General features: G+C 41.4%; 1 long non-coding RNA gene across 1 annotated transcript; it reads right to left on the bottom strand.

Annotated features, from left to right (window-relative positions):
* Positions 1-5,196: 5,196 nt before the first annotated feature.
* On the bottom strand, positions 5,197-20,295 carry LOC134163866 (uncharacterized). Its single transcript, XR_009964875.1, has 2 exons — positions 19,592-20,295; positions 5,197-5,654 (listed from the first exon to the last, which is right to left on the bottom strand). It is a non-coding gene; the product is annotated as an uncharacterized LOC134163866 (long non-coding RNA).
* Between the last annotated feature and the right edge of the window lie 4,254 nt (positions 20,296-24,549).

Genomic DNA, 24,549 nt, shown 5'->3' on the forward strand with positions numbered 1-24,549 from the left:
TTATCTCAACCTGTGAGAGTTACATTCTTTTGATTCTCCTTCTCATCCTTCTGGGAGCAGGAAGAGGAATAAGAGGGGAGTGAGTGAGCAGCTGCGTGGTTTTTGAGCTACCAGCTGGGCTTAAACCATGACAGTTCTTTGTGGCACCCAACATGGGGCAATACAGCAGAAGAAGTTTTGGAGAAAGAGAGGAAAAGAATCCAAATCCTGCTGAAAGCTGGTTTTGCCATAAAACGGAGTAAGGTCAAGGGACCTGCACAGGAGATTCAATTTTTGGGAATAAAATGGCAAGATGGACATTGCCAGATCCCCACAGATGTGATCAACAAGATAACAGCAGATCAACAGATCAACAAGATCTCCACCAACTAATAAGGAAGAAACACAAGCTTTCTTGGGTGCTGTGGGGTTCTGGAGAATGCACATCCCAAATTACAGTTTGATTGTAAGCCCTCTCTATCATGTGACCCAGAAGAAGAATGATTTCATATGGGGTCCTAAGCAACAACAAGCCTTTGAGCAAATTAAACACAAAACAGTTCATGCAGTAGCCCTTGGACTTGTCCAGACTGTGCCAGATGTAAAAAAACGTACTTTACACAGGAGCTGGGGAGAACGGTCCTACCTGGAGCCTCTGGCAGAAAGCTCCAGGGGAGACTCGAGGTTGACCCCTCAGCTTTTGGAGTCAGGGATACAGAGGATAAGAGGCCAGCTCTACTCCAACTGAAAAAGAGATACAGGCAGCCTATGAAGGGGTTCGAGCTGCTTCAGAAGTGCTTGGCACTGAAGCACAGCTCCTCCTGGCACCCCGGTTGCCTGTGCTGGGCTGGATGTTCAAAGGCAGGGTCTCCTCTACACATCATGCAACTGATGCTACATGGAGTAAGTGGGCTGCACTAACTACGCAATGAGCTCAAACAGGAAACCCCAGTTGTCCAGGAATTCTAGAAGTCATCATGGACTGGCCAGAGGGCAAAGATTTCGGATTGTCATCAGAGGAGTACATGATGTGTGCTGAAGAGGCAGTTCAAGCTCTTTCATAACATCCACTCTAAGTAACCCCTAGGCATTGAATAGTGCCTTCAAACTATAGCTGCCAAACCAGAAGTAGTGTATTTGACTTCACTTCTCATCTCTTATCAAAGCAGTGAGAATCTAAAGACCATCCTATTATGGTTTTCAAGGTCCAGTAGGCATGTAGCAAGAATAACGATCAGTGTTTTAAAACAATGTTATTCTTCACGATTGCTCTTTGCGCTTGATTTGTGCACACAGCATAACATTATTAAGGGTAATCAGTACTGCCATTGTTGTTCAGGCAAAGAAAGGCTACTGCACTATTGAACAGCTCTTTACATTTGAATCATGTGAAATAATGTAGCTCATAGAGCGTCCCTCTGGTATTAAATACACTGGGGCAAAGCTTAGGCCAACACTGTTAGGATCTGACAGAACACTCAATTATTAATTTTAAATGATGACACATAGTCATGGGCAGCCAGTGCCTTGAGCCAGGATCTAGTAACTGGTAATGTATGTGCCTGATATATGCCAATACAGGTATTGACTGAACTTATAAAAGTGAGATGAGATAGCAAAGTAAATCTCTTGGGAATGAAGGACCACATGGAAAAAACCCCGAGTGATGCATTTGCTTTTCTTTTGGTGCTATTGACATTGAGAACACAAGAACACACAACAGATATAATTTTGGAAAATAACACAGAATAGGTCAAAAATGCTCACTTTTGACTTGAAGTTTTACAAGAACTGTATTCTTAAAATTGCCCCAGTATTATTATAACATTCAATTTCAGAAATAAACACAGGAAACTGGGGGGGGGGGGAAGGGAAGGGAAGACCTTGTTTTCTTTTCCTCTTTTTATTCCTTGTTCTATATTCTGGTCACATATTTTGGAGTTATTTTTTATTTAGCCAAACTCCAGTAGATTTGAAAAGCCATTCTAAATATGTTAAGGTAAAAAATGTAATTGCCTAAATTGTATCTAAGCTGGGGGACAGAAAATAGTAAACTAAACAGAAGTATGACATTTATTGAAATACAGGCTTCTCAGTTGTCCTTCTTAGCTTGTGATAAAACTTTTGCTGTGTGATGCAAGCTGTGGTGTTCCAGTAAACCTCTGTCGTGGTTTAAACCCAGTCAGGTAATTCGTTCGCTCACTTCCCCCCCCTTTCTTGCCCTCCCCCTGCTCTCGGAGGGACGGAGAGGAGAATCGAAAAGAATGCAACTCCCACGGGTTGAGATAAGAACCGTTTAGTAACTAAGGTATAACACAAATCACTACTGCTACCACCAATGATAATAATGATAAAGGAAATAACAAGGGAAGAGAATACATCATCTCACCACCAGCCGACCGATAACTCGCCCCCCCCAGCCCGACCAAGCTCCGACCGATACCTCCTCCAACCCTCCAGACTCCCAGCCCTTCCGGCTAACTCCCAGTTACCTCCTGGGCATGACGTGCTGTGGTATGGAATATCTCTTTGGTCAGTTTGGGTCAGGTGTCCTGTCTCTGCTTCCTCCTGGCTCCCCCTCCTCCCTGGCAGAGCATGAGGCTCACAAAGTCCTTGGCCAAACCAAAACAACCTTGTTATCAGCTCTGTTCCCGAGCTGAAAGTCAAAACACTGCACTGCACCAGCTACCAAGAAGGAGAAAAAATGACTGCTACTGCTGAACCCAGGACAACCTCACATCTGGATAATGCTGCCTAGCCTTTTTCATTTACTGATATTATCAAAGCAATGGAAACTTAGGGTGGTATTCAGACTTCTCCACTGCTAGTGGAGCAAAGGCTTTTTGGAACTTGAATTTGAAGGTTTTAAAATCTATCTTAAGGCAAAATTTTTCATGCAGGCATAATTGTGAGAAGATGTTTAAATTCATACAAAATGCGAGAGAGAAAATATTGCTAAGAGCAGGCTCACTCAGTAAAGCAATGCAGTCCTCCATTTACTTTAAACTTAAGCATATTAGGCATGTGGCCAACAGAGTCTACTTTCCCCATAATCACAAGTGTCTGCTTTAAGCAAACTTTTCTGATCTTTGAGTTTTGCAGTCTTCTCTGGCTTTGAAAGGCTGCTACACCCAATCTCCCTTCTTGCTGAGATTTTTCCATGGCTTTCTTCGCTTTAGGTACTTCACTTAAATACACCATTAATAAAGGTGGAGATTTCTCCTGTAATCTTTTTCAGTCAAAGGTATTCAGGTTCTTAATAGGATTCATGCTATGCCATACTGTAACACGGAATTGCTCCTCAGTAAGTCTCATTCAACTTAGTGGGGATATTTCTATTGCCTTTCTTGTGCTTAGGATGAATACTGTTGACTGCTGAGTATCTTGAACACATAGTAATGAATCTGACTTCATGAGAGCCTTGAGAGATAGATATTGCTACCTCTGTTACTGATAAGGAATAGAAGTCTGAAGAGCTTGTATGAATTACTTATGATCATCAAACAACCCTGTTGAAACACTGAGAAGCAATACCTGTCTCTACTCCTGACACTTATCTGGAAGGCCAGTCTGTCCCCTTGACATCTCACTGGCAACTATTAACCTGTTCCCAGATCTTCACAAAGTAAAATAACAACCCCTGCAACTGCTACCTACATGTGCATACTTGGTTTTGCAACACATATTCACCAGTTCCCAAAGATGTGTCTGCAGAAGCAGCTGCCTATATGAGTGCCTGGGGATCTTTCGTATCCCCCTGATCACCCAGCTGCGCTGTGATGGAGGTAGGGCAAGAAGAGTGACTAACTGAGGTGGTGGGCCAAAATGCAGCTGTTTGGCACTTGACTAGGCGAACCCTTGCTGTAGTTGCTATGTAGTGTTAACTATATGCAGCAGAGGGCATTAGCGCTGTTAGTGCTACACAGTTTATCTGTGGTAACCAAGGTTCATATATAAACCCTAGGGCAGCAAATTAATGAATAATACAATAGTTGGGTTATTGTTCATAAACACAATATCTCATTATTATAAATAGCAAGATTGAACAAAAGTGTGTCTCCTGAGGCAGGGGCAGGCAAGCAATTTGGGCCTGTGTGAAAGAAGGTTTGATAAGAATTATTGGGCTGATGTAATGTTTATTTACTGCGCATAAACATGGCCAGACTATGCATCTGCTTCTAGAATAATATAGAAACTGAGTTGGCAGGGCAAAACTGGCTGATTCACAGCGTGTTTTCTATGCAACAGAAATTGTGCCTAAGTCTACTCTTCCACTAGACTATTCCTAACAGCTGCAGTATCCCTGTATGAAACAAAAATCAATATGCATATCAAACAGGCACAAGCCTAATAGTGCTATTAAAAGAAGGAGGAAAGAGAACCCCAAATTTCTTAGATGTTGCAATTACTCAATAGAGCTCTTAATCAGGGAAGTGCCTCTGCAAGCAGCAAGGCTGCACAGTTCAGTCTGTGCCATGTTTGCTGCTCAGCTATGTCTGATAACTTAGGGCATCCACAGAGACAGATGTCTCTGGATCTTAGGTCATCTGCTGTTTCCACACTCATTTCTCCTCAGAGCTCAGATGGTAGGACTGCCTTTGGGCCTCCAGCTTGGATGCTTCTTCTGAGCTGCCTCTTTTGGGATTAAGGACAAGAGTGTCAAGGGCTTGCTTCTATGAAGGGTTTTAAATTTCCTCTTCTCAGGGAATGAGCCTGGGTTCCATGTAATTTCTTTCTGGGTTCTTCAGAGCAGGGGTTTCTCTCTAAATTGGGTGCATGACCTGGGATTTGGATCACCCAGGTCAAGCCCAGATTTCTGGCAAGTTTGCAAGTTTTACTCCCTGTGGGGTGTTGCAAAGGGCTTAATCATTCTCTGTACCTAATTGTTGGGGAAGACCTGTGCTGTGCAAGCTTTCAGAGGATTCAGCAATGTTTAATGCTTGCCATTTAGCTCTGCTGTTCCTGGTGAATTAGGTGAGCATTCATGTGTGTACAACTAGAAACATGATTATGCTAATCCCAAGATCCAAGGAAACTAAGACATCCACGGTGCTATGTATAGTGTAAACACAGTAACACTACATCCCTGTGGTGGTTGCAGCCTGAGCAGAAAGAGAAGAAATGAGGAAAGAGGAGGGACATAGGTATTAAAAATTACCTGTCTTCACGTAGGTCTTTCTCTGTGACAGCACAAAACTTCAAGATGAGTCCAGTGGGTTAGTTTCAAGACTATAGTTGTTCCCACTGAATTTATTTGTGCATTATTCTGTAGGGAGCTGCTGTTCCCCTTGTCATGTTGGAAGGAAAGGGAAGTTTTCCAAGAGCAGCCTGAATAAAAATCCCAATTGCTCTTTCTTTGGGAAAGCCTTTGCTTGGGCCCATGGTTGTCTTTCCTTCCTCCCCCACACCCTTCCCATCAGGCATAGTGTCATCACTCTCTAGTTTCTCCTTCTTCCTTATACTTGCCAAAACCTCTGCCATTAACATCTTAGTCTATCAAAGTGGCAATGCCCAAGAAATTGCTCCCAAGCCCTCATGAACGGTTTCAAAGCTCTCTGCACTGTATTTTGCTTGCCGCAGCACATTTAAGTGTCCTTTTTAATATTTCTGTCCAAAGTAATGGGGTTGAAGAAGGGTGGAGGTGGATGGATCCATCAAACTTCAAGAAGAACAAGCTGAAATAAGAACATAATAAGAAAGGGTAATTTTAGAGACAGAAGTTAGTGTGGTAAGAGGCTGATGTGCCAAATGGGAACAATGCGAACTTATTTGTTCTAGTTCAAAATACTCTATTTGGGCATCAGCTGTCTCCAATGGCAAGTACACCAACCGATTATCTGGTATAAATCTACATAATTTGTCATTATACATAATGTAGTTAATTTACTTCAAGCTAAAACTCTCAATCTATTCACACTAAGATTTTACAAAGAACAGGAGAAGGTCACTCAGATGACATGCGCATATTCTTTCCACAGCTCTGGGTTCCTGTGCTGCTGGGTAGAAACTTAGAGCTTATGGTGCCCTGGGGATGTGGAGAAGTATTTAATACACAGCCAAAGCACCTGCTGCTGCTTTGGGATTTCCAGGAAGAATTTTGCAATCTTTTAAATTCTGGGTTTTGTGTGAATACAAGCCGGATTTTAGCAAGATAATTAGCAGAGCCATCTACATCTGTCTCCATCTACAGTCTTGCTTTGAAGCTCTCATCCGTATGTGAGCTGCTTCCAAAATTATGAGCAAAATTATGAGCAACTCCACTTAAAACTACTACCAGTGTAATGCTTGAAAGGCAATAATACACGTAACTTCTACTATTTAAGAGAGTTTGGGTTCATTTTGTCTGCTGGCTAGGTCTCATTTGTCTTGCTGTGAAAAAACTTCTATTGGTTTTACAAATTAAACTGCTTGATTGTGGGTAGAGCTACCTTCATGTTCCATACTGAAGTCTGAATTTGTATTTCACTCTTCCTGGGATGAAGGTAAAGTGTCAGCGCTCTCAGATTTAACATCAGCTGGCTCACCCCAGGCTAAGCAGAACATAGACTCTCCTAGGTGTGCTAACTAATGGTACCTTAGGTAAGGATGAAGATGAGTATGGATGAAGGCTCCTTGAAAATATGCTGGTCACTTTTCATAGCATTCATCATAAGGTATTGATACCTTATGAAGGCTTAAACTCTCATGGGAGATCACAGTAACAGTGGAAAAAAAAAAAAAAAGAAAGAAAATATATTTTCTAGGTACAGCATGAGACTCAAAGCATTTGCCCAGCTCTGATCAGTGGTGAAATACTGGGTAAAATCTCCATTTTAAGATTATCTGATGTTTTGATAAGTTTATGGAAGCTATGGGTTGGGTGTGTTTATTTCTCCATTTCTGTGATAGTTTTGTGTATACTGTCTAATAATCTCATCTATAGTTTTGTGTATACTGTCTAATAATCTCATCTATCTGACATTTTAGATTTTAATTTCAAATTGAATTTCTACACATTTATGATCAGTCTTATGAAAGCATGAGTGAGAAAAATTCTGTCTTTGTATTTACAATAGTAATTATATCTGTTAGCAAAGAGTAGAGGATTCCTCATAATAGTTATGATTTTAAGTAATAAGTCACGAGTTTATGACAAGAGCAGAGAAAACAATGCGTCTGCCTGCCCACAGAAATATTCTCCCCCTTTTTATAAGGATAAACCAAGATTTCTCCAGCAAGGTTCTTTGGAGAAGGGAGGAGAAAAATGGAAACAATATTTAAAAAAAACAAAACAAAACAAAAAGGCAAGGACCATGGAAACAAATACACATATAAATGTGTGTGTATGCATACACAGATACCTGTACACAGTCAGCGCCAACGAGAGGCACTCATTTAACCTTACTGATTAAAGGTTTGCCTGAGCATAAGGAATTCCAAACTCATGATTCGTGCTCTGTTTGATTTTATTTTTTTTTATTTGAAATATGTCTTTCACATACATTTTTGGTTTTAACTCATTTCTAATGATACCTAGCATTTTCCATAGGTGACACATTAAAATTTAGTACACTTGTAAATTCTGATACAGCTGTGATGCTGACAGCACGTAAGGTCAAAGAACAGTAGGTTCTGGTCACATATTCTGTTGCTGAGAATATGCTGTCTTTCGTTATTCATATTAATTAGGTGTCCTTTCAGAGAAAGTAGGAGCTAAGGAAAATATTGTAGATCCTCATTTTAAATCAGTTGTTAAAGTTCTGGTATTAGGACCCATCATTAACAAATCCATGTTTATTTCACAGGACCATATAAGACAGAAGTCAAGTTCCAGCTTCAATGTGAAGGAAATTGTACTAATTATAGTGAAGATATCGCCAGTCACCATGACAGAAGTGTCATGTAGACTATTTTTTCAGGTTCAGAAAAAACTAACTTGGCAGCTGAATTAGATTTGCCTTAAATAATAATCACACAGAGCACCAAGCTGTAGGAAAGAAGAAAGTCTTGAAAACCAGCCTAAAGCATAGGCAGGACCACCAATTTAACATACCAGACTAGGATGGTTGAGACTTGAAACATCTGTAAAGCATGTGTTTTCTTCCATCCAGATCTATGGCCTGGTTTTCATTTTGTGTTTTCTTTGTTTATTTTGCATTATTGCTTCTTTGGCCCATCATGGATCTGGTAGGGCTCAGGAAATATTGGCAGCATTTCTGGCTCTCTGAACTTTCAGTGTGACTCTTAGTATGTGATTTTATATCTCCAGTTCCTGAATGCATACAAAATAATGTTTTCTACCTCATCAGGACGTTATGAGGCTACAATACATCTAATAACCTTGAGATGCTCAGGTATTTGGGTGGTGATAGATATGTCAATGGCTATCAGAGGGAACTAGACAAACCTCAGCTACCTCAGTTCACCTCTCCTGAAATTTTATATTACATCATGATGCAATCAGGTAAGAATTGATCACTTGAACTTTTTTACTCATGGATGTTCCTGCCTGAAAATCACCTGATATTGATCGTGTCTTATCAATCAGTTTCAACAACTGCTGAAATAGTCACCTTATTTCAACTAGTGCAAAATAAAACAGGCTTTCCTATCCTTTTTATCACATCTTCTTGGAGAAGGAGGGCATTTTTATATACTTTCCTTGCAGCCCTTTGATTAAGATCAAGGTTACTCATCAGATATAACCTGGCTTGTATTGTCAACTATCTCTCATCTAGGATTAAATTCAACAAAGTCACATAATAAGGGGGATGGGGAAAAAAAAACCAAACTCTTAAATAATTTAAACTCATTACACTGCTAATCCTTCCGTTCTCCTAGGCTCCCCAGAGGTGTATTAGGAGGTAATTGAAAACACTTTAATACACTGAAAAGACATCTGAGACTAGTATAGTCAGCCCTTGGTAACTCTCTGCTTCTTCGCTGGCTGTTTAGTAATAAGGAAGAAGAGCTCACTTAGAGAGGAGGAAAAAAAAGGAAAAAAACACCCAACATATTAAAAACAAAACCACCTAGAGATAATGTGCATTTATTGTGAGTACTAAAATGACTACACAGAGTTGTCTTTATTATAATGAGAACTTATTGAGCATTCAGAAGAGCACATGTAGGGTGGGAGAGGGTACTGTCTGATGCTTAATGCAAGGCACTGACACAGGATGCCCCCGGGATCCAGCCTTCAGCTCTGTTGCCCTGTGCACAACCATGTGTGATACCTTTGGGAGTCTATGTCTAATCCGCTTTGCCTGGAAAGTGCAGTTGCTACCTTTTTACCTCTTGAAGTTGAATTAATTATTGTTTTTAAGCCACTCTGAGACCCTTGGATAAAGTTGCTGTAGAAGTTAAAAGTGTTGTTATTGCTCAAAAATACTGCAACAGGAGAGGTGTTTAAATGTCAATTCTGATTGGTAGTGCTTTGGTACGGGATTGAACCATGCCTGTAAAGCACTTGCTTGTATTAAGGACAGTATAAAGCTTCAGTTCCCTAAAGAGAAATTAGGGAGGAATTATTTTAACTTCCAGTTAATAACGTATTTGACACTTGGCAGGCTGTGTTTTGGGATGGGCAATATTTAGAACGTCACTGGAGGCTAGTGGGTGAGAACTGTAATTTTCTGGGTGTGGTCAATTTATGATTCAAAGAGACAGCTTCATCCTACATATAAATTTATTCCCATGATTGTGCTGCTTCTGCCAGTTCACAAATGAAGTCTGATCCAACACATCTGATCTTCTACTTGTTTTGAAAGCAACAATTTCTGTCAATAAAATTTTCTTGTCTTTTTGTAAAACTGTGAGCCCAAGTACCAGACAGAACAAGGAGTCAGTGGTGCATTAGGGAGGCTTTTTCCTCTAGAATATATGATTTTTAAACCTTAACTTGGAGCATAGCATTCAAAAAAATGTTGCTGTGGAAAAAGTGGCCAGTAGCTTACACAAAAAGGAGTTTGATGAATTTGCCTCAGTCCTGGGCCATAACTACACCCGGGAACTGTGGACTGTCCTAGCAAATCTGAAATGACTAGAAGACTTTTTCAGGCACAGATCTTCTTTCTCATTCCAATGTGGCCAGCTAGTCCAGCAGGCCATCAAAGAGCAGAGAGTAATTTATTTCCTTATACACACTTTTGTCACCATTGCTAACTATTGCCACTTAAAAGTTGCATAAGGTAAATCAGCTGACAGGCCTGGAGATCCATGTTGGTTTCTTCTTGTATCTGTTAGACATGTATTAAAATATTAATATATTAAAATATTACTATTTTAAAAATAATTTTAAAAGTATGATTAACAATGACTGGACATCTGCCTAGCGTCAAGTGAAGCTCCCAAAGCAGAACAAACATTCTGGGGAAAAGCTGGGTTCCTTACTTTGCAAATATAAAGGGGAAGGAATCAGTCAGCTGATCGGAGCTAGCCCAGCTAGAGCCACAGCCGGCACGCTTCAGCGACCGGGAGGGTCAACGGAGATTAGGAAAATCAGAGAGGAGAGCGCAGAGACATCGCGATTCCCGACATCTCCCGATCCCCGAAGCCCCAGCAGCCCTTGCGAGAGAGAGGCTCACGTGGCGGGGGGCGTTCCCTCGGTGACGGTGACCACTCCCTGCTGCTTGCCTTGAAAAAGCCTTTGAGAGGGCAGCGACCGGTTGCTGCCCACCGGGTGCAGAGAGGAACAAGCAGGTCGTGTTGCTGGTGTCCCAGACTGCAGACCAATATGGTTGTCTCCAGAAAGAGAGCTTACAGTAAGACGACTGCAGCAACTCAGATGGAGACCCCGTCCCAAACCGTGGCTGTTCAGGTCTCTGGGTGCAGGGAGTGGCAGAGCCTGCTGCTGCCGGGGGAGGGAGGACAGCATTCCACCTGCGTGAGGTGTGAGCAGGTAGAAGATCTGCTTAGCCTGGTGGCAAGACTTAAGGAGGAGGTTGAAACGCTGAGGACTATCAGGGAGTGTGAAAGGGAGATCGACTGGTGGAGTAACTCCCTGGCGTGCCAGTCGGAACGGTTCCAGGGAGATACCCCCCAAAAGGGGAAGGACCCCCTGCCTTCTCAGGCAGAGGGGGATGGCCCGAGACAGCCCCTGCCCTGTGGCTGTAGCGCAGAGGTAGGGGACCAAAAAGACGACGAGGGTTGGAAGCGAGTTCCAGTTTGATGTCGGGGGAAACCCTCCCCCCTTCCTGCCCTGCTTCCCCAGGTGTCCGTCCATAATAGGTTCGAGGCCCTGGATCTTGAAGGAGAGGTAAGTGAGAATGTGGGGCAAGGCCAGCCCACAAGGCCACATAGGAAAAGGGGGTCGACTTTGCACCTCAAGACTGCCTCTGTTAAGAAAGAAAGAAGGGTCATTGTAGTAGGGGATTCCCTTCTGAGAGGAACAGAGGGCCCGATATGCAGAGTTGACCCTCATCATAGGGAAGTGTGTAGTCTGCCTGGAGCCCAGATCAGGGATATCACCAGGGCACTCCCCAACCTGGTGCACCTGACAGACTACTACCCGCTGCTGGTCTTCCAGACAGGTGGGGAGGAAGCTGCTTCCCGCAGTCTGAGGGGGATGAAGAAAGACTACAGGGCCTTGGGGCGGATGGTGAAAGAGTCTGGGGCTCAAGTGATCTTCTCCACACTCCTTCCATCTTCCACTGATGATGTGGGAAGGAATGGGAAGATTCAGTTCATGAACAATTGGCTACGAGACTGGTGCTACAGGCAGGGCTTTGGATTCTTTGATAATGGCTGGTTTTATAGGGCACCAGTCTGGACAATGTCAAGTGAGAAAGGTTTGTCTCACAGAGGCAAAAGGATGCTGGGGCACGAATTAGCAGGGCTCATTTGGAGAGCTTTAAACTAGATTCGAAGGGGGATGGGGTTGTAGCTGGGCTTGCCCCAGTGGGGAAGCGCTCCAGAATTAATGAAGACTGGGAGGCCCCCTATAATCCTAGGGTGAAATCGGTGTGCTCAGCTCGCTCCCTGAAATGTCTGTACACCAATGCGCGCAGCATGGGAAATAAACAGGAGGAGTTGGAAACCTGTGTTAAGTCAGGAGACTATGATCTGGTGGCAATTACAGAGACGTGGTGGGACAGCTCACATGACTGGAATATAGTCATGGAGGGCTATGTCCTTTTCAGAAAAGACAGGCCAGCCAGGAGGGGTGGTGGGGTTGCTCTTTATGTGTGGGAGGAACTACAATGCACCGAGTTCTGTCTGGGGACAGATGATGAGCGAGTTGAGAGTCTGTGGGTGAGAATTAAGGGGCAGGCTGGCAGGGGCGATACTGTTGTAGGTGTCTGTTACAGACCACCAGATCAGGCTGAGGAAGTTGACGAGGCCTTCTACAGGCAGCTGAGAGAGGCCTCACAGTCACAGGCCGTGGTCGTCGTGGGGGATTTTAACTTCCCTGATGTTTGCTGGAAGGACCACTCGGCAACCCAGCCGCAGTCCAGGAGGTTCCTCCAGTGTGTGGATGATAACTTCCTCCTGCAAATGGTGGATGAGCCGACCAGGAGAGGAGCGCTGCTGGATTTCATCCTCACTAACAAGGAGGGTCTGGTTGAAGCAGTAAGGGTTGAGGGCTGTCTTGGTTGCAGCGACCACGAGATGGTGAAGTTCAGGATCTTGTGTGGTAGGACTAGGAGAATACCACGTAGAATTGCAACCCTGGACTTTAGCAGGGCAAACTTTGGCCTTTTCAAGGAATTGCTAGGGGAAATCCAATGGGCAAGGCTGCTTGAAGGAAAAGGGGCCCAAGATAGTTGGTTGACATTCAAGGACTGCTTTTTCCGTGCTCAAGATCGGAGCATCCCGACACGTAGGAAGTCAAGGAAGAGGGCCAAGAGACCTGCGTGGCTAAATAGGGAATTGCTGGGTATGCTCAAGTGGAAGAGGAGAGTTTACAGGTCATGGAAGGAGGGGCTGGCCACTTGGGAGGAATATAAGGCTGCTGCTAGAGGATGTAGGAAGACAGCTAGGAGGACTAAGGCATCCTTAGAATTAAACCTGGCAAGAAGGGTCAAGGACAGCAAAAAGAGCTTTTTCAAGTACATGGCAGACAAAACTAACACCAGAGGCAATGTAGGCCCACTGATGAACGGGATGGGTGACAGAAGATGCAGAGATGGCAGAGTTACTGAATGCCTTCTTTGTCTCTGTCTACTCTGCTGCAGGCAGTCCTGAAGAGCCCTATACCCCGGAGACCTTAGATGAAGTCAGGTCGACGGAACGGTTTGCCTTAGTCGATGAGGACTGGGTTAGAGATCAGTTGAGCAATCTGTACATCCATAAATCCATGGGTCCAGATGGGATGCACCAGCGGGTGCTGAGGGAACTGGCGGAAGTCATTGCTAGACCACTCGCCATCATCTTTACCAAGTCTTGGGAAACGGGAGAGGTGCCTGAGGACTGGAGGAAGGCAAATGTCACTCCGGTCTTCAAAAAGGGCAAGAAGGAGGACCCGGGTAACTATAGACCGGTCAGCCTCACCTCCATCCCTGGGAAAGTGATGGAACACCTTATCCTTGGTGCCATCTTAAGGCATATCAAGGATGAGAGGGTTATGAGGGGCAGTCAACATGGCTTCACCAGGGGGAAATCATGTTTGACCAATCTCTTAGCCTTTTATGAGGAAATAACACGGTGGATGGATGATGGCAGAGCGGTGGATGTGGTCTACCTTGACTTCAGCAAAGCGTTTGACACAGTCTCCCACAGCATCCTCACGGCTAAATTGAGGAAGTGTGGACTGGATGATCAGGTAGTGAGGTGGACTGCGAACTGGCTGAAGGAGAGAAGCCAGAGAGTTGTAGTCTATGGGGCGGAGTCTAGTTGGAGGCCTGTAACTAGTGGAGTGCCTCAAGGGTCAGTACTGGGACCGGTATTATTTAATATATTCATCAACGATTTAGATGAGGGAATTGAGTGTACTATCAGCAAGTTTGCTGATGACAGTAAGCTGGGAGGAGTGGCTGACACGCCAGAAGGCTGTGCTGCCATCCAGCGAGACCTGGACAGGCTGGAGAGTTGGGCAGGGAATAACGGGATGAAATCTAACAAGGGAAAGTGTAGAGTCCTGCATCTGGGCAGGAACAACCCCAGGTTCCAGTATAGGTTGGGGAACGACCTGCTAGAGAGCAGTGTAGGGGAGAGGGACCTGGGGGTCCTAGTGGACGACAGGATGACCATGAGCCAACACTGTGCCCTTGTGGCTAAGAAGGCCAATGGCATCCTGGGGTGTATTAGAAGGGCGGTGGTTAGTAGGTCGAGAGAGGTCCTCCTTCCCCTCTACTCTGCCCTGGTGAGACCCCATCTAGAATATTGTGTCCAGTTCTGGGCCCCTCAGTTCAAGAAGGACAGGGAGCTGCTGGAGAGAGTCCAGCGCAGGGCAACCAAGATGATTAAGGGAGTGGAGCATCTCCCTTATGAGGAAAGACTGAGGGAGCTGGGTCTCTATAGTTTGGAGGAGACTGAGGGGTGACCTTATTAGTGTCTATAAATATATAAAGGGGGAATGTCACGAGGATGGAGCTGGGCTCTACTCAGTGGCAAACAATGATAGGACAAGGGGTAATGGGTGCAAACTGGAACACAAGAGGTTCCACTTAAACTTGAGAAGGAACTTCTTCTCAGTGAGGGTGACGGAACACTGGAACAGGCTGCCCAGGGAGGTTGTGAAGTCTCCTTCCCTGGAGACATTCAAAGCCCGCCTGGACACATTCCTGTGTAACATTATCTAGGTGTTCCTGCTCTGGCAGGGGGATTGGACTAGATGATCTTTTGAGGTCCCTTCCAATCTCTAGCATACTGTGATACTGTGTGAATTTGCTTGTTCAAGCTGGAGTTGCACCAATTCACTGCCCCTGTATTCCATTGCAAAAGCTTAAGAATATGGAGCAGACAACCTACCCTGGCCATCACTGCTTTCCTTTCCTCATTCAGCTGCATGCCCACTTATTCCCACTTGGTTTACTTCTTCTTTACCCACATTATACCTTGTAGCAAGGGAAATGCAAGCTTGTCAGGCTTGGTTCTGCTCTGGTGCTTGAACTGCTGCTTCTTACTGTGTGGACTAGTACCACCTGTGTCAGGTAGATGGGTACAAATGTCTATAGGGGAAAGATAAATCAGATTTACACATAGCTTGTCATTGGCCAGAAAACAGGACCCAATAGGTGATTTTCGTTTACTTTCCTTAACAGTTAATTTTCATTTGACTTCACAGCCATGAGACTGTGTACCTGAAACTCTTCGGTTAGAAGAGTTAAAAGTTGATGCCACTTTCCATTGTAAAGAAGAGTACAGAACACAGCGTAGGCCTCCGACATGCCACAGATGCCGACAGCTGTGTAATGTCTCTGAGGCAATCACAGAAATTTCTTCTGCTGAAAAGTATTTAAATGCTATTTATTTTGAAATGTAATTTAGTAGCTGTTAGATAGGAAAGATCTTAGTCTTTGCAATTTATTTACTTTCTCTAAGCTCCCTATCTCCTAATAAAATTACCCACAATAGCAAGTAAAGAACTCTCATTTTGTAAGTTCAGACTCTCACATAATACTTTCATTCATGTTTTGATTTCAATGGCATTAACAAGTTTTATGCCGCAAGAGGACCTACCCTTCACACTGTAATGCTGATGAAGGCTGATCATATTTTTCTACTGCAATTTCATTAACAATAAAAAAAAAAAGGTGATAATAATATTGACTTGCACACCTTAGAGGAATTTTGAGGGGATTGGTAGTGTTTGTAATGTGCTCTGGAATCGATGCTCTAAGGGCTATTAGATAACTGCCTTCCTGACATGGTTTCAGACACTAGCAACGCAGCTGTATTAAGTTGTTGAATGAGCAACCCCACATAAAACACCTAAATAACAGAATTCACCAAAAATAACTTCAAAAGCCCACTGAAAAGTGGAGATCCATTTTATGCGTCTAAATACATCACTCATCTTTCTGGACTTCCAACTGGAATATACTGGTAGAGGGTTGAGAGGTATCAGCCTCACTGCTCTGAGTACTGTTGTTATGCATAGTAACAGCAGTGCTGAAACTCTGGCAGGTACTTCCCTTCAGAAAAGGATGGCCTTAATTCAGCTCTTTCTTCCATCTGTAGTAATACAAGTAGAATTATGAAAATGAAGAAAGGTAGTATACTTTGCATTATTGTGACTGAGAGAGGGCCTAGATTCTTAAATGAACTTTGCAGATATTAGATAATTTAAGTATCCAGGTTAACAGCTAACAAGGAACTGCCCTGTCGTGACAGGGGGAATGTCAGGGAAGTGGAAATTAGTGATATCCAAACACTACACCACATGACTGAGTCTGCAGTTACCAGGAAAGAGCTGGTAGATAGCAGCAACAAATAGATTTATGCCATTGTCTAGTAGCCTCAAAATTCCTCTGTCCCTGTAGTCATGATACTTCATAATTTCAAAATTTGCATGTAGCTCATATCAGAGGAAAAAAGGTTAAGTACTATTACAGGTATTCCACTTTTTCTGCTTTTAAATATTTTATAATTCTAAGATGTAGTTAATATTGTAGATGTAATATTACTCTGAATTTAAAAATGCAGTAGGAAATAAATTAATAATATAAATTTTTAGGGTTTTTTTAACTTTTTTTTTCAGCTACTCTGAGTAGAAGCATCAGGTAAATATACAATTTTATTAAACAGTTCATTATTGAGAAACACACTATTTGAGAAACTTTCTGCACAACTTTTGTCTAAACACCAGCTAGATCTACTTTAGAAATTTATTAACCTTGGCTGCTCTACTTTCTACTTGGGCTAGACAGCTCAGGAGCAGAGATGTAATTGGCTGATGCCAGTTCCTTGAGTATCTTGTCTCTTCCTCATGCTAAGCTGTCTTCTGATGCTGGAGAAAGAAAAAGCCTATATATACGTATATATACATGTGCTGTGATTTTCTTTTTTTTTCACCTCTTAATTGATTTTGTTACATGTACTCCAGAGATGACTGTCAAACTCTTAAAGTGATAAATTTCTATCATGGGGAGCTGTACAGCTTGCAGTATTTCTTTACAGAAAGAAGCTGGCTAGAAGCCACTGTTTCACAGGCCTTGTGCTTTTGGAGATGTGAGCTGTTCTGTAGGGGATAGAGTACAGTGTAGGTGGTTTCTTATAATGGACATTTTGGCAAGCTCCCTGAGGTGCTTTACTTATTCAGCTAGGGATTCTTGCTTTAATATGCTCTTTTATAACCTGTGCTGCATGATGCTCACAAAGGTGCCATGCAAATATATTAGCTAGTGCAGGAAATAGCTGTAAGGTTCTGTTCAGTTTCATGTCCCAGGAGAGCATTCTATATGTCAATGCCATACCCTGCATTACCTCCCAGCCAGTTTCTGAATGTGTTTCTGGGACCTGGCTAGTATTTGTGAGAAGCTGAGACCTAGTTGCCTTGGAAGTAACGTTTTATCCCTGTCTCCATCAGTGTAGTCATGTAGGGTGTTCTCTTTGGCTTGTTCAGGAGCTGAAATCTGAAGTACCTTCAAGTAACAGCTTTTGCCAATACACCGTGTTACTTTGGATTTCCACTCAAAAAGAATCTTGTCTTTTGCCTCCAGGATTAGTCTATCAGAGGTAATGCTGCGTGTCTCTCCAGGTTTATGGCAAGACTCTGCAAGGATTTTTGTAAGATTGATGACAAGGTCAGAAAATGGTACTTCTGTCTTTTAAAGTATGTATGTAAAAGGCATATTCTAGCTGTTAACTATTCTTCTAGTTGTCTAGAAGAATACAACAAAAATATGACCAAGTAGGCAAATTCAAGATATAACTGGGTAAAAGGTATGTATGAACAACTTTAAGAGTGGAAGTTGAGTGCACTCAATATTTCTTGAACTTTACAGAAGTCACTGAGATCACTGGGTGTTGTTTTGGTTTGGCTTTTTTTTTTTCTGTAATTTCTCTTTTAAGTATATGAATAGATAAATGTAGTCATTAAAGATATAATGAAGACCTTTATCTGTGGGGTTAAATGGAACTTTTAGGTTGTAATTATTGGTATAATAAACATAGCTTTTCTGAATACTTATTTATCTCTCAAAAATCTTAAAGAACATTGTTAATTGTTTTTTGGTTGCCAGTTAATATAATTAGAATTTTGTTTTGGTTTAGGTTTTACAGATTCTATTTTTGACATCACTGTATTTAATATTTTCCTTTCAGTAGAGGGATTGCATGTGCTACTTTAACTTCTTTGTGGTGTTTGAAATGCAGGGGAAAAAACTTAGGCATTACGGTAGTAGTATTGCATAGATAACAAGTCTAAAGGTAAAACAGGTCCATACCAGTATTATCATTATATTTAATGAGAATGAGATCATGCAACTTTTTTTACCCTAAGGGAGCTAAATTTGGAGTAATTGAGAGCATAAATGATGAAAAATAAAAATACAGATATTTTTAGACATTGTGGAAAAGACTGATGACAGACATTATCCAAGCTCAGAGCTGTGACTGAAATACTAATGCACAATAAATGCTATCAGAATAGTAATATCCCTTGTGTCCCCTAATTTTGTATTGTGTTGGTTCTAACTATGCATTACAAAAGAATATGTGTGTGTGGGCCTTGTTTAGGTAGTTGCTTATATGTTTGTGTTCAAAATGCCATGCACAAATAGATGAAAATGAGGCAACTTTCTTGGTTTTGCTAACATTCCCTCCCTGTAACTAATGTACTGTAAAATCCCAGTGAACTGCTGTCACTCAGGACTGGGTCTTAATGAGAAATCTGGTGAGGCAGGATTGGTTCAGTGGATTGAAAGCACTGGTGCTGAAGATTATGTGAAGTTCAGGGTGTGCAGGTCAGACTAAAATTAGTTGGATATCCTGGACCAAACTTCTTCACAATGTCAAGGGTTTGGAGCTGTTTGGATTTAGTGTGTCCTTATTAAACTTTGAGTGCATCTAGTATAGGTCTGGAACAGACGTTCTAGTTCAATTTCTTCTGAAAGAATCTAGTTTGTTTGCACCAAATAAGCTCTGCAATTGCAGTCTGTGCATGGGTACACTTGTAAGAGTCATGAAAATGCCCTCAACCATAATGCTAATGTTAAGATAGGTTCAACTTATCATTGCTTTGCTTGCCTACATAGAATCTAAACTGACAGTAGGAAATGATAACTGCACACCAGTTTGAGCCTTTTAATTAATTCTCCATAGCTGTCAAAGAGCCAGAGGGAAACTTGTGATAATAACTGCTTGTAACAGCTAAGGTGGTTCTGATCTCTACTGATAATACAGAGGGAAATAGCTATATTAGTTTTTACTAGTATAGTGAGCCATTCAGCCCTCTGTTCAGCTGCATTAGCAATAAAATAATAATTAATAAATTAAAGTCAGTTGTTACTACAGTTTTAATTAAAGTTCTGAGCCAAATTCACAGTGCAGCTTTGGGTCCTGATAACAACAGATCTAGAGTCTAATTACTGTCATACCAGGTGGCCTGCTTTACATCTAATTGATTCCCTTGAGTCTGACAAGAGCCTGACTTGAAAAGTCAACTTTGTTTCCAGTAGAATATGATTTTATTATAAATAAGGAAAAATGTACAGAAATAAAGGCTTCTTCCCTCCAGGTACATGCTTACCTAGCTCTTGTGCCTTGATCAGGTCCTGAAGCTCCCTCCTGGAATTTTGAATGAAGATGTTAAACACATTCGTATATTGATATCTTTTAAAACTCACCTATTCCTAAGTTGTACATGAGGTTTATGGAAAGAGCAGAACTATGCAGATATTTCAAAAAGAGGTAGCAATGATGAGTATAAATTAAGATAGTAGGAAGAGGAAGGATAGGTTCTGTGAACTTTAATACAGTTTCAAAAATACCTGCTCATATTTGTTAACCAGAACAGAACTCAAATATTCTTGACTGAAAGCATAAAATGAAGGCTTTTAGAAATACACAAATTAGGTTCAGCATCTTCTGTACCAGTTTATTCTAATGAGCTGGATGGAGTTGTTTCTTTCTTGAGCATGTGGAAAGCTTTATTAATTCATACATCCTTCTGGGATTGCAGAGCTATTCTGAAAAAGGGTCTGGATCTGTGGCAAAGGGTGTTAAAGACAGAAGAAAGCTTTAGCACTGATCAATAGTACTTGGAAGCACATGGATTTGTAAGTGCTGAAGGCAACTACTTATTTTCCCCACCATCTAGGATGCTGGGCTCATATAAAGAACATATAATCATTATTATAGTGTCAGGAATGATGCACAGTAGGGCTGGACACAAAGCACAGTTAAAAGACATATTTATATCAAAAGAAAAATTCCCTTGTTTTAAAGGGCTTTGGATCAAGTCCAAGTCTCTTTGTCACTGGACTTGCACCACAAAGTTGTGCAATAATTAATTAGTAGACATCATAAAAAGGTATGCTGTGTGAAGAACTAAAGAAAATTGCTATTAGCTGAATGTGATCTTCATAAACTACTCAATGTTCTGCTCAAGGCAAATACAGTTATGAACAATTCTTGGCTTGGGATACAGTGAATTTCAGCAACAAGCCTGATGCTCATTTTCAATTAATGTTTATAAAGGTAGATTTCTAGTGGTGTTTTTGAAAGAGAGATTGGAAAAAGACTGAAAGAAATCAACTTTAGTCTTACAGCTGTGACCAAAATGTGACTATTTAATCTGGTTTTACATTTTGGTCAACTAGTAAACAATTTTTCCTCAGAATGTAGACTGTTTATACCACTTGAAAAATCAATGGAAATACATTGAGTTCTTGTTAGGCTATCTGAACACAAATTTCTTTGTAATAGACTTTTTTCTCTTCTTCCCAGCCACATCCTTTCAGATCAAACACATGCTTTAAAATTTTCTTTTTTAGCTTGGAGGAATAAACCATTACATATGCTAAAAATGTAGTGGGGGGAAAATACCTAAAAATTCAAAGAAAAGCTCTTCTTAGCTCTTTTCAAAGTTTATTATTCTGTGTGCTATGCAGAAGAGATGGGGGGAAAAAAAACAGGCATAGCACTGAGTCAACACCTGTGTGCATAGAATATCCTCAGGTGGAGATGGAAATCTTGAATTAACTGAAAGAAACCCAGTTTGAATCATGCTGTCAGGACTACCCAGTCAGCATGCTGCTTCCAAGGGCTGGGAACCAGGGCTGTCCTACCACCTCAGCCAGGGAGCAGGGCAGCTGAGGGCAGCCCAAGCCCCAGGCATCAAGCACCTTCCTGGGATCAGGGTGAGGCAGGGCTAGGACATCAGCCCATGGGTGGGAGTCAGGCTCTGGATCAATGGGGCCGTGGTTGGGCAGTGCAGGCTGTCCCAGAGGAAGGACACTGAGCCCCACCAGCAATGCTGTCAGGAGTAGCTCTCCCCAGGACCACCAGCAGCATTAGCTCAGTGTGCTCCCTGAGCCCAGGAAGACAAAACCCCAGGATGGGGAAGAGAGATGTGCTCAGGGCTCTGACATATTAACATGAAGTAATACATTCTCCATTCTAACTTAATTCTAACTTAATTTTTTTCATGGCAAGAATGACAAAACATTTTATCTTAGCATTTAGAAAGTGGACACAGTGACAAATTTAGACAATGTTCATTGGTCTCTGCCATTGTGGTGAGCCTCTGATTTTTAAGTCAAGTTGCATACTAAAATAGCACATTCTCAGCACTGAGGTCAGTTGTACTGAAAAAAGCTTTTTGGCCTTAGAGGTGAAGCCTCCTCTTTCTGCTGGCCTCTAGTCTTAGCTTTGAAATACAGACCCTTCATAGAGTTTAAAGGAGGAAAAAAAGCCCAGATAGCTGAACTAGCCTCACCAAAAATGGACTTCCTGAAAGATGTCTGTTGCAGACGTCAGTGGTTAAAAGAGCAAGGCTAGATGTTCAGGTAGGGAGTACAGCACAGGGTGCTGGGTAGGGCACTCATTGTAGCTCTGGATTTTCTGGGAGCTGTTCAGCAGGTCACTTGGCCTTCTTTCCATTCATATTTTTCATGTTGCTAGTACTGTTTTTTTAACACGCTAATCCTCATACTGTTGTTTGAAAATATGTGTTAACTTTGCTGTCATTGCCTGTTACAGACAATTCATTGAATTATTTTTATGATAGCTTTTCCCTTGATCAGTCACATTATCTGATTAGAAATTAACTAAAATAGATGTATTTTGCTTGTATCTGTGCAATAAGCCTGAATTCATGAATATTATTGTATGGGTAATGATCCTCAGTAATACTGTAGCTGAGTAGGCTGAAATGCCGAAAGACATCATAGTCCATATAAGAATGTGGGATAATATGCTCATTAGCAGGCAATGATTAAAGAACATTACTTGCTTGAAATGAAGATAGCTTCCTGGCTAGGAATGAAGCTGGACAACACATCTTTTTAGATAGAAAATTTGAGGTTAATTCTGTTATAAAAACTAGCTAAAAAACCCTTTGGCTAATAAGAAAAAGCAACAACAACAACAAAAAAAAACAACAAACAAACCAAAAAAAAACCCCAAAACCCCAAAGCAACCAAAACCAAAAAACAAACCAAACAATTAAGACTTCTTAATGTTTTACCTTTATGTGATATTTTTTCCCTGTTTGTAAAGTAAAGCCACTAGGGTATCTGTGGTAACTAAAGAAGTTTTAGAGAGGACCCTATACCAAGTTTTGGGTTGGGTACACAGATGCTGCAAGGATTTCCTTTAGCATTATATGACAATCTTTTTGTCTACATCAAGAGCCATGAAGATTTTAAGACGTGAGTAAGTTTAGTATAGCTCACCTTTGAATATATAAAGCAAATAAATGAACATGTCATGTAGGCAGACAGATTATTATTTTTAAAGAAATGTAGGCAACGTAGTCATAAAGTTTCACAGAAAGCTGTCACCAGAAGTACTGGTACATCTCTGACTTGGGTTGAATCAGAAGTAAACTATTTGAAAACTGTCTGAAACTGATGTCCTGAAAAAACTGCAGGGGAACAGGAAACAAATGACGGCAAGTGTGTTCATGGCACTCACTGATGACACAAATTTCTTTGAATGACACACTTAAGCTTCACATCCCTTGAATCTCAGGAGGCTTTTGTGGAGTCCTGTCATTCAAGGTGCCTTTGCAATGGAACAAATTGGCGGTCACTACTGAAGGCTGTAAACTTACCATCAAAAACTATTTTTCAACTGAATTTTACATTTAAATGCTTGATGAGCATTTGACAGTGCCTGCTGGGTTAATAAATACAGCATGCTGTGTAATAGATAGCTGTAATTGTCTTAAGGGAGAAATAAGAGGTTACCTCTGCCTTCACATTACCAGTTATAACTTGTGTATTTAAGTAACTCTGGCATGTTTTGCATTAATTAGAAAGCATGTGAGATGAAAATGGAGTTATCGCATTGTTCCCAATGCATATGAATGTGGAACTCTGGCTTTTAACTCTGGTATTTTGCATCATCCTGTAAAACTCGTATCACTACTCTTTTTGCAATAGGACCCTGAAGTGAGCAAGAAAATGTGTTAGTATTTTTCTAAGGCCATATATTTCATAATTTATTTTTTATTTCAGTTTCCCATCAGTGAAATTGAAAGAACATTAGTTACAAAACAAATAAAGCTTAGTCAGAGGTTCTATTAAATGACAAATTCAGCAGCTCTGTTAATTTGGACTCTGAGTTTTCATAATATGCCTTAGATTATATGTTCAGATGAAGAGGTATAATTGCATTTTCACTGAATTAGAGCAGCATAATGTCTATCAGACAAGATAAACTATGTTGCCAAGAAAAAGAAATTTATAACGGGAAAAACTGGGCAGGAGTTTTATGCTGGGGCCCTGCATTTTCACTGTCTGCACTTCAGGATGTAGATAGCTTTAAACACCTCCTTGTACTACAGAATCCTTTGGGAATGCTGGCAGGAATCAATGTCTTAGTCAATACTGAAATTAAACTGATGGTTACTGCCACCTGTCATAAAAGCTGCAGATTTACCACTGCCATCAAAGCCACATTGGAAAGAGATTATTCTATTTTTTTTTTTTATATAAAATATCTAGGCGTTTATGGTCCTGGTAAGCCATTAAATTAATTGTTAATGTCTGAAGATATTAGACTTGATTCATCCTTCTATATAAATTCTTTTTTCACCATTCTGGTTGCTGTGGAGGGAGCTAAAATTAAGTTCAAGTTGGAATTGCATCTTTTAATATCGCTTTATATGTCCAGGACAGAATGAGTCCTAGCATAAATGAGATGCAGCTTTTCTACCTTCATGGGGAATACAACAAAGCCCATGGAATCAGTGGGCAGAGTCTAACCATCTTCAGCAATAGCTATACCAGCACCTGTGTCCACTGAGAGAGTAGAAGGGGAAACAAATACATTTTTTCACTTTATGTTTTTTTTTAAATATGGGGTTAGATGCTTTGAACTAAGACCTGGCTTCCTTTGGAGTAAAGGCTGGGTTTTGTGAATTTATAAAGTTTTTCCATGTCAGAGTGTCTTAACTTTTTCTTAACTCCCTATTCCTGGCACCTGACACCAATATTATGCAACCAGAGACAGGGGGACACTGGGTCCCTTTGCAGGTTG

Source organism: Pezoporus occidentalis, unplaced genomic scaffold (genome assembly GCF_034315485.1).
Source record: "Pezoporus occidentalis ecotype Australia unplaced genomic scaffold, CSIRO_AGI_Poc_V1 ctg209, whole genome shotgun sequence".
NCBI classification, from domain to species: domain Eukaryota; kingdom Metazoa; phylum Chordata; class Aves; order Psittaciformes; family Psittacidae; genus Pezoporus; species Pezoporus occidentalis.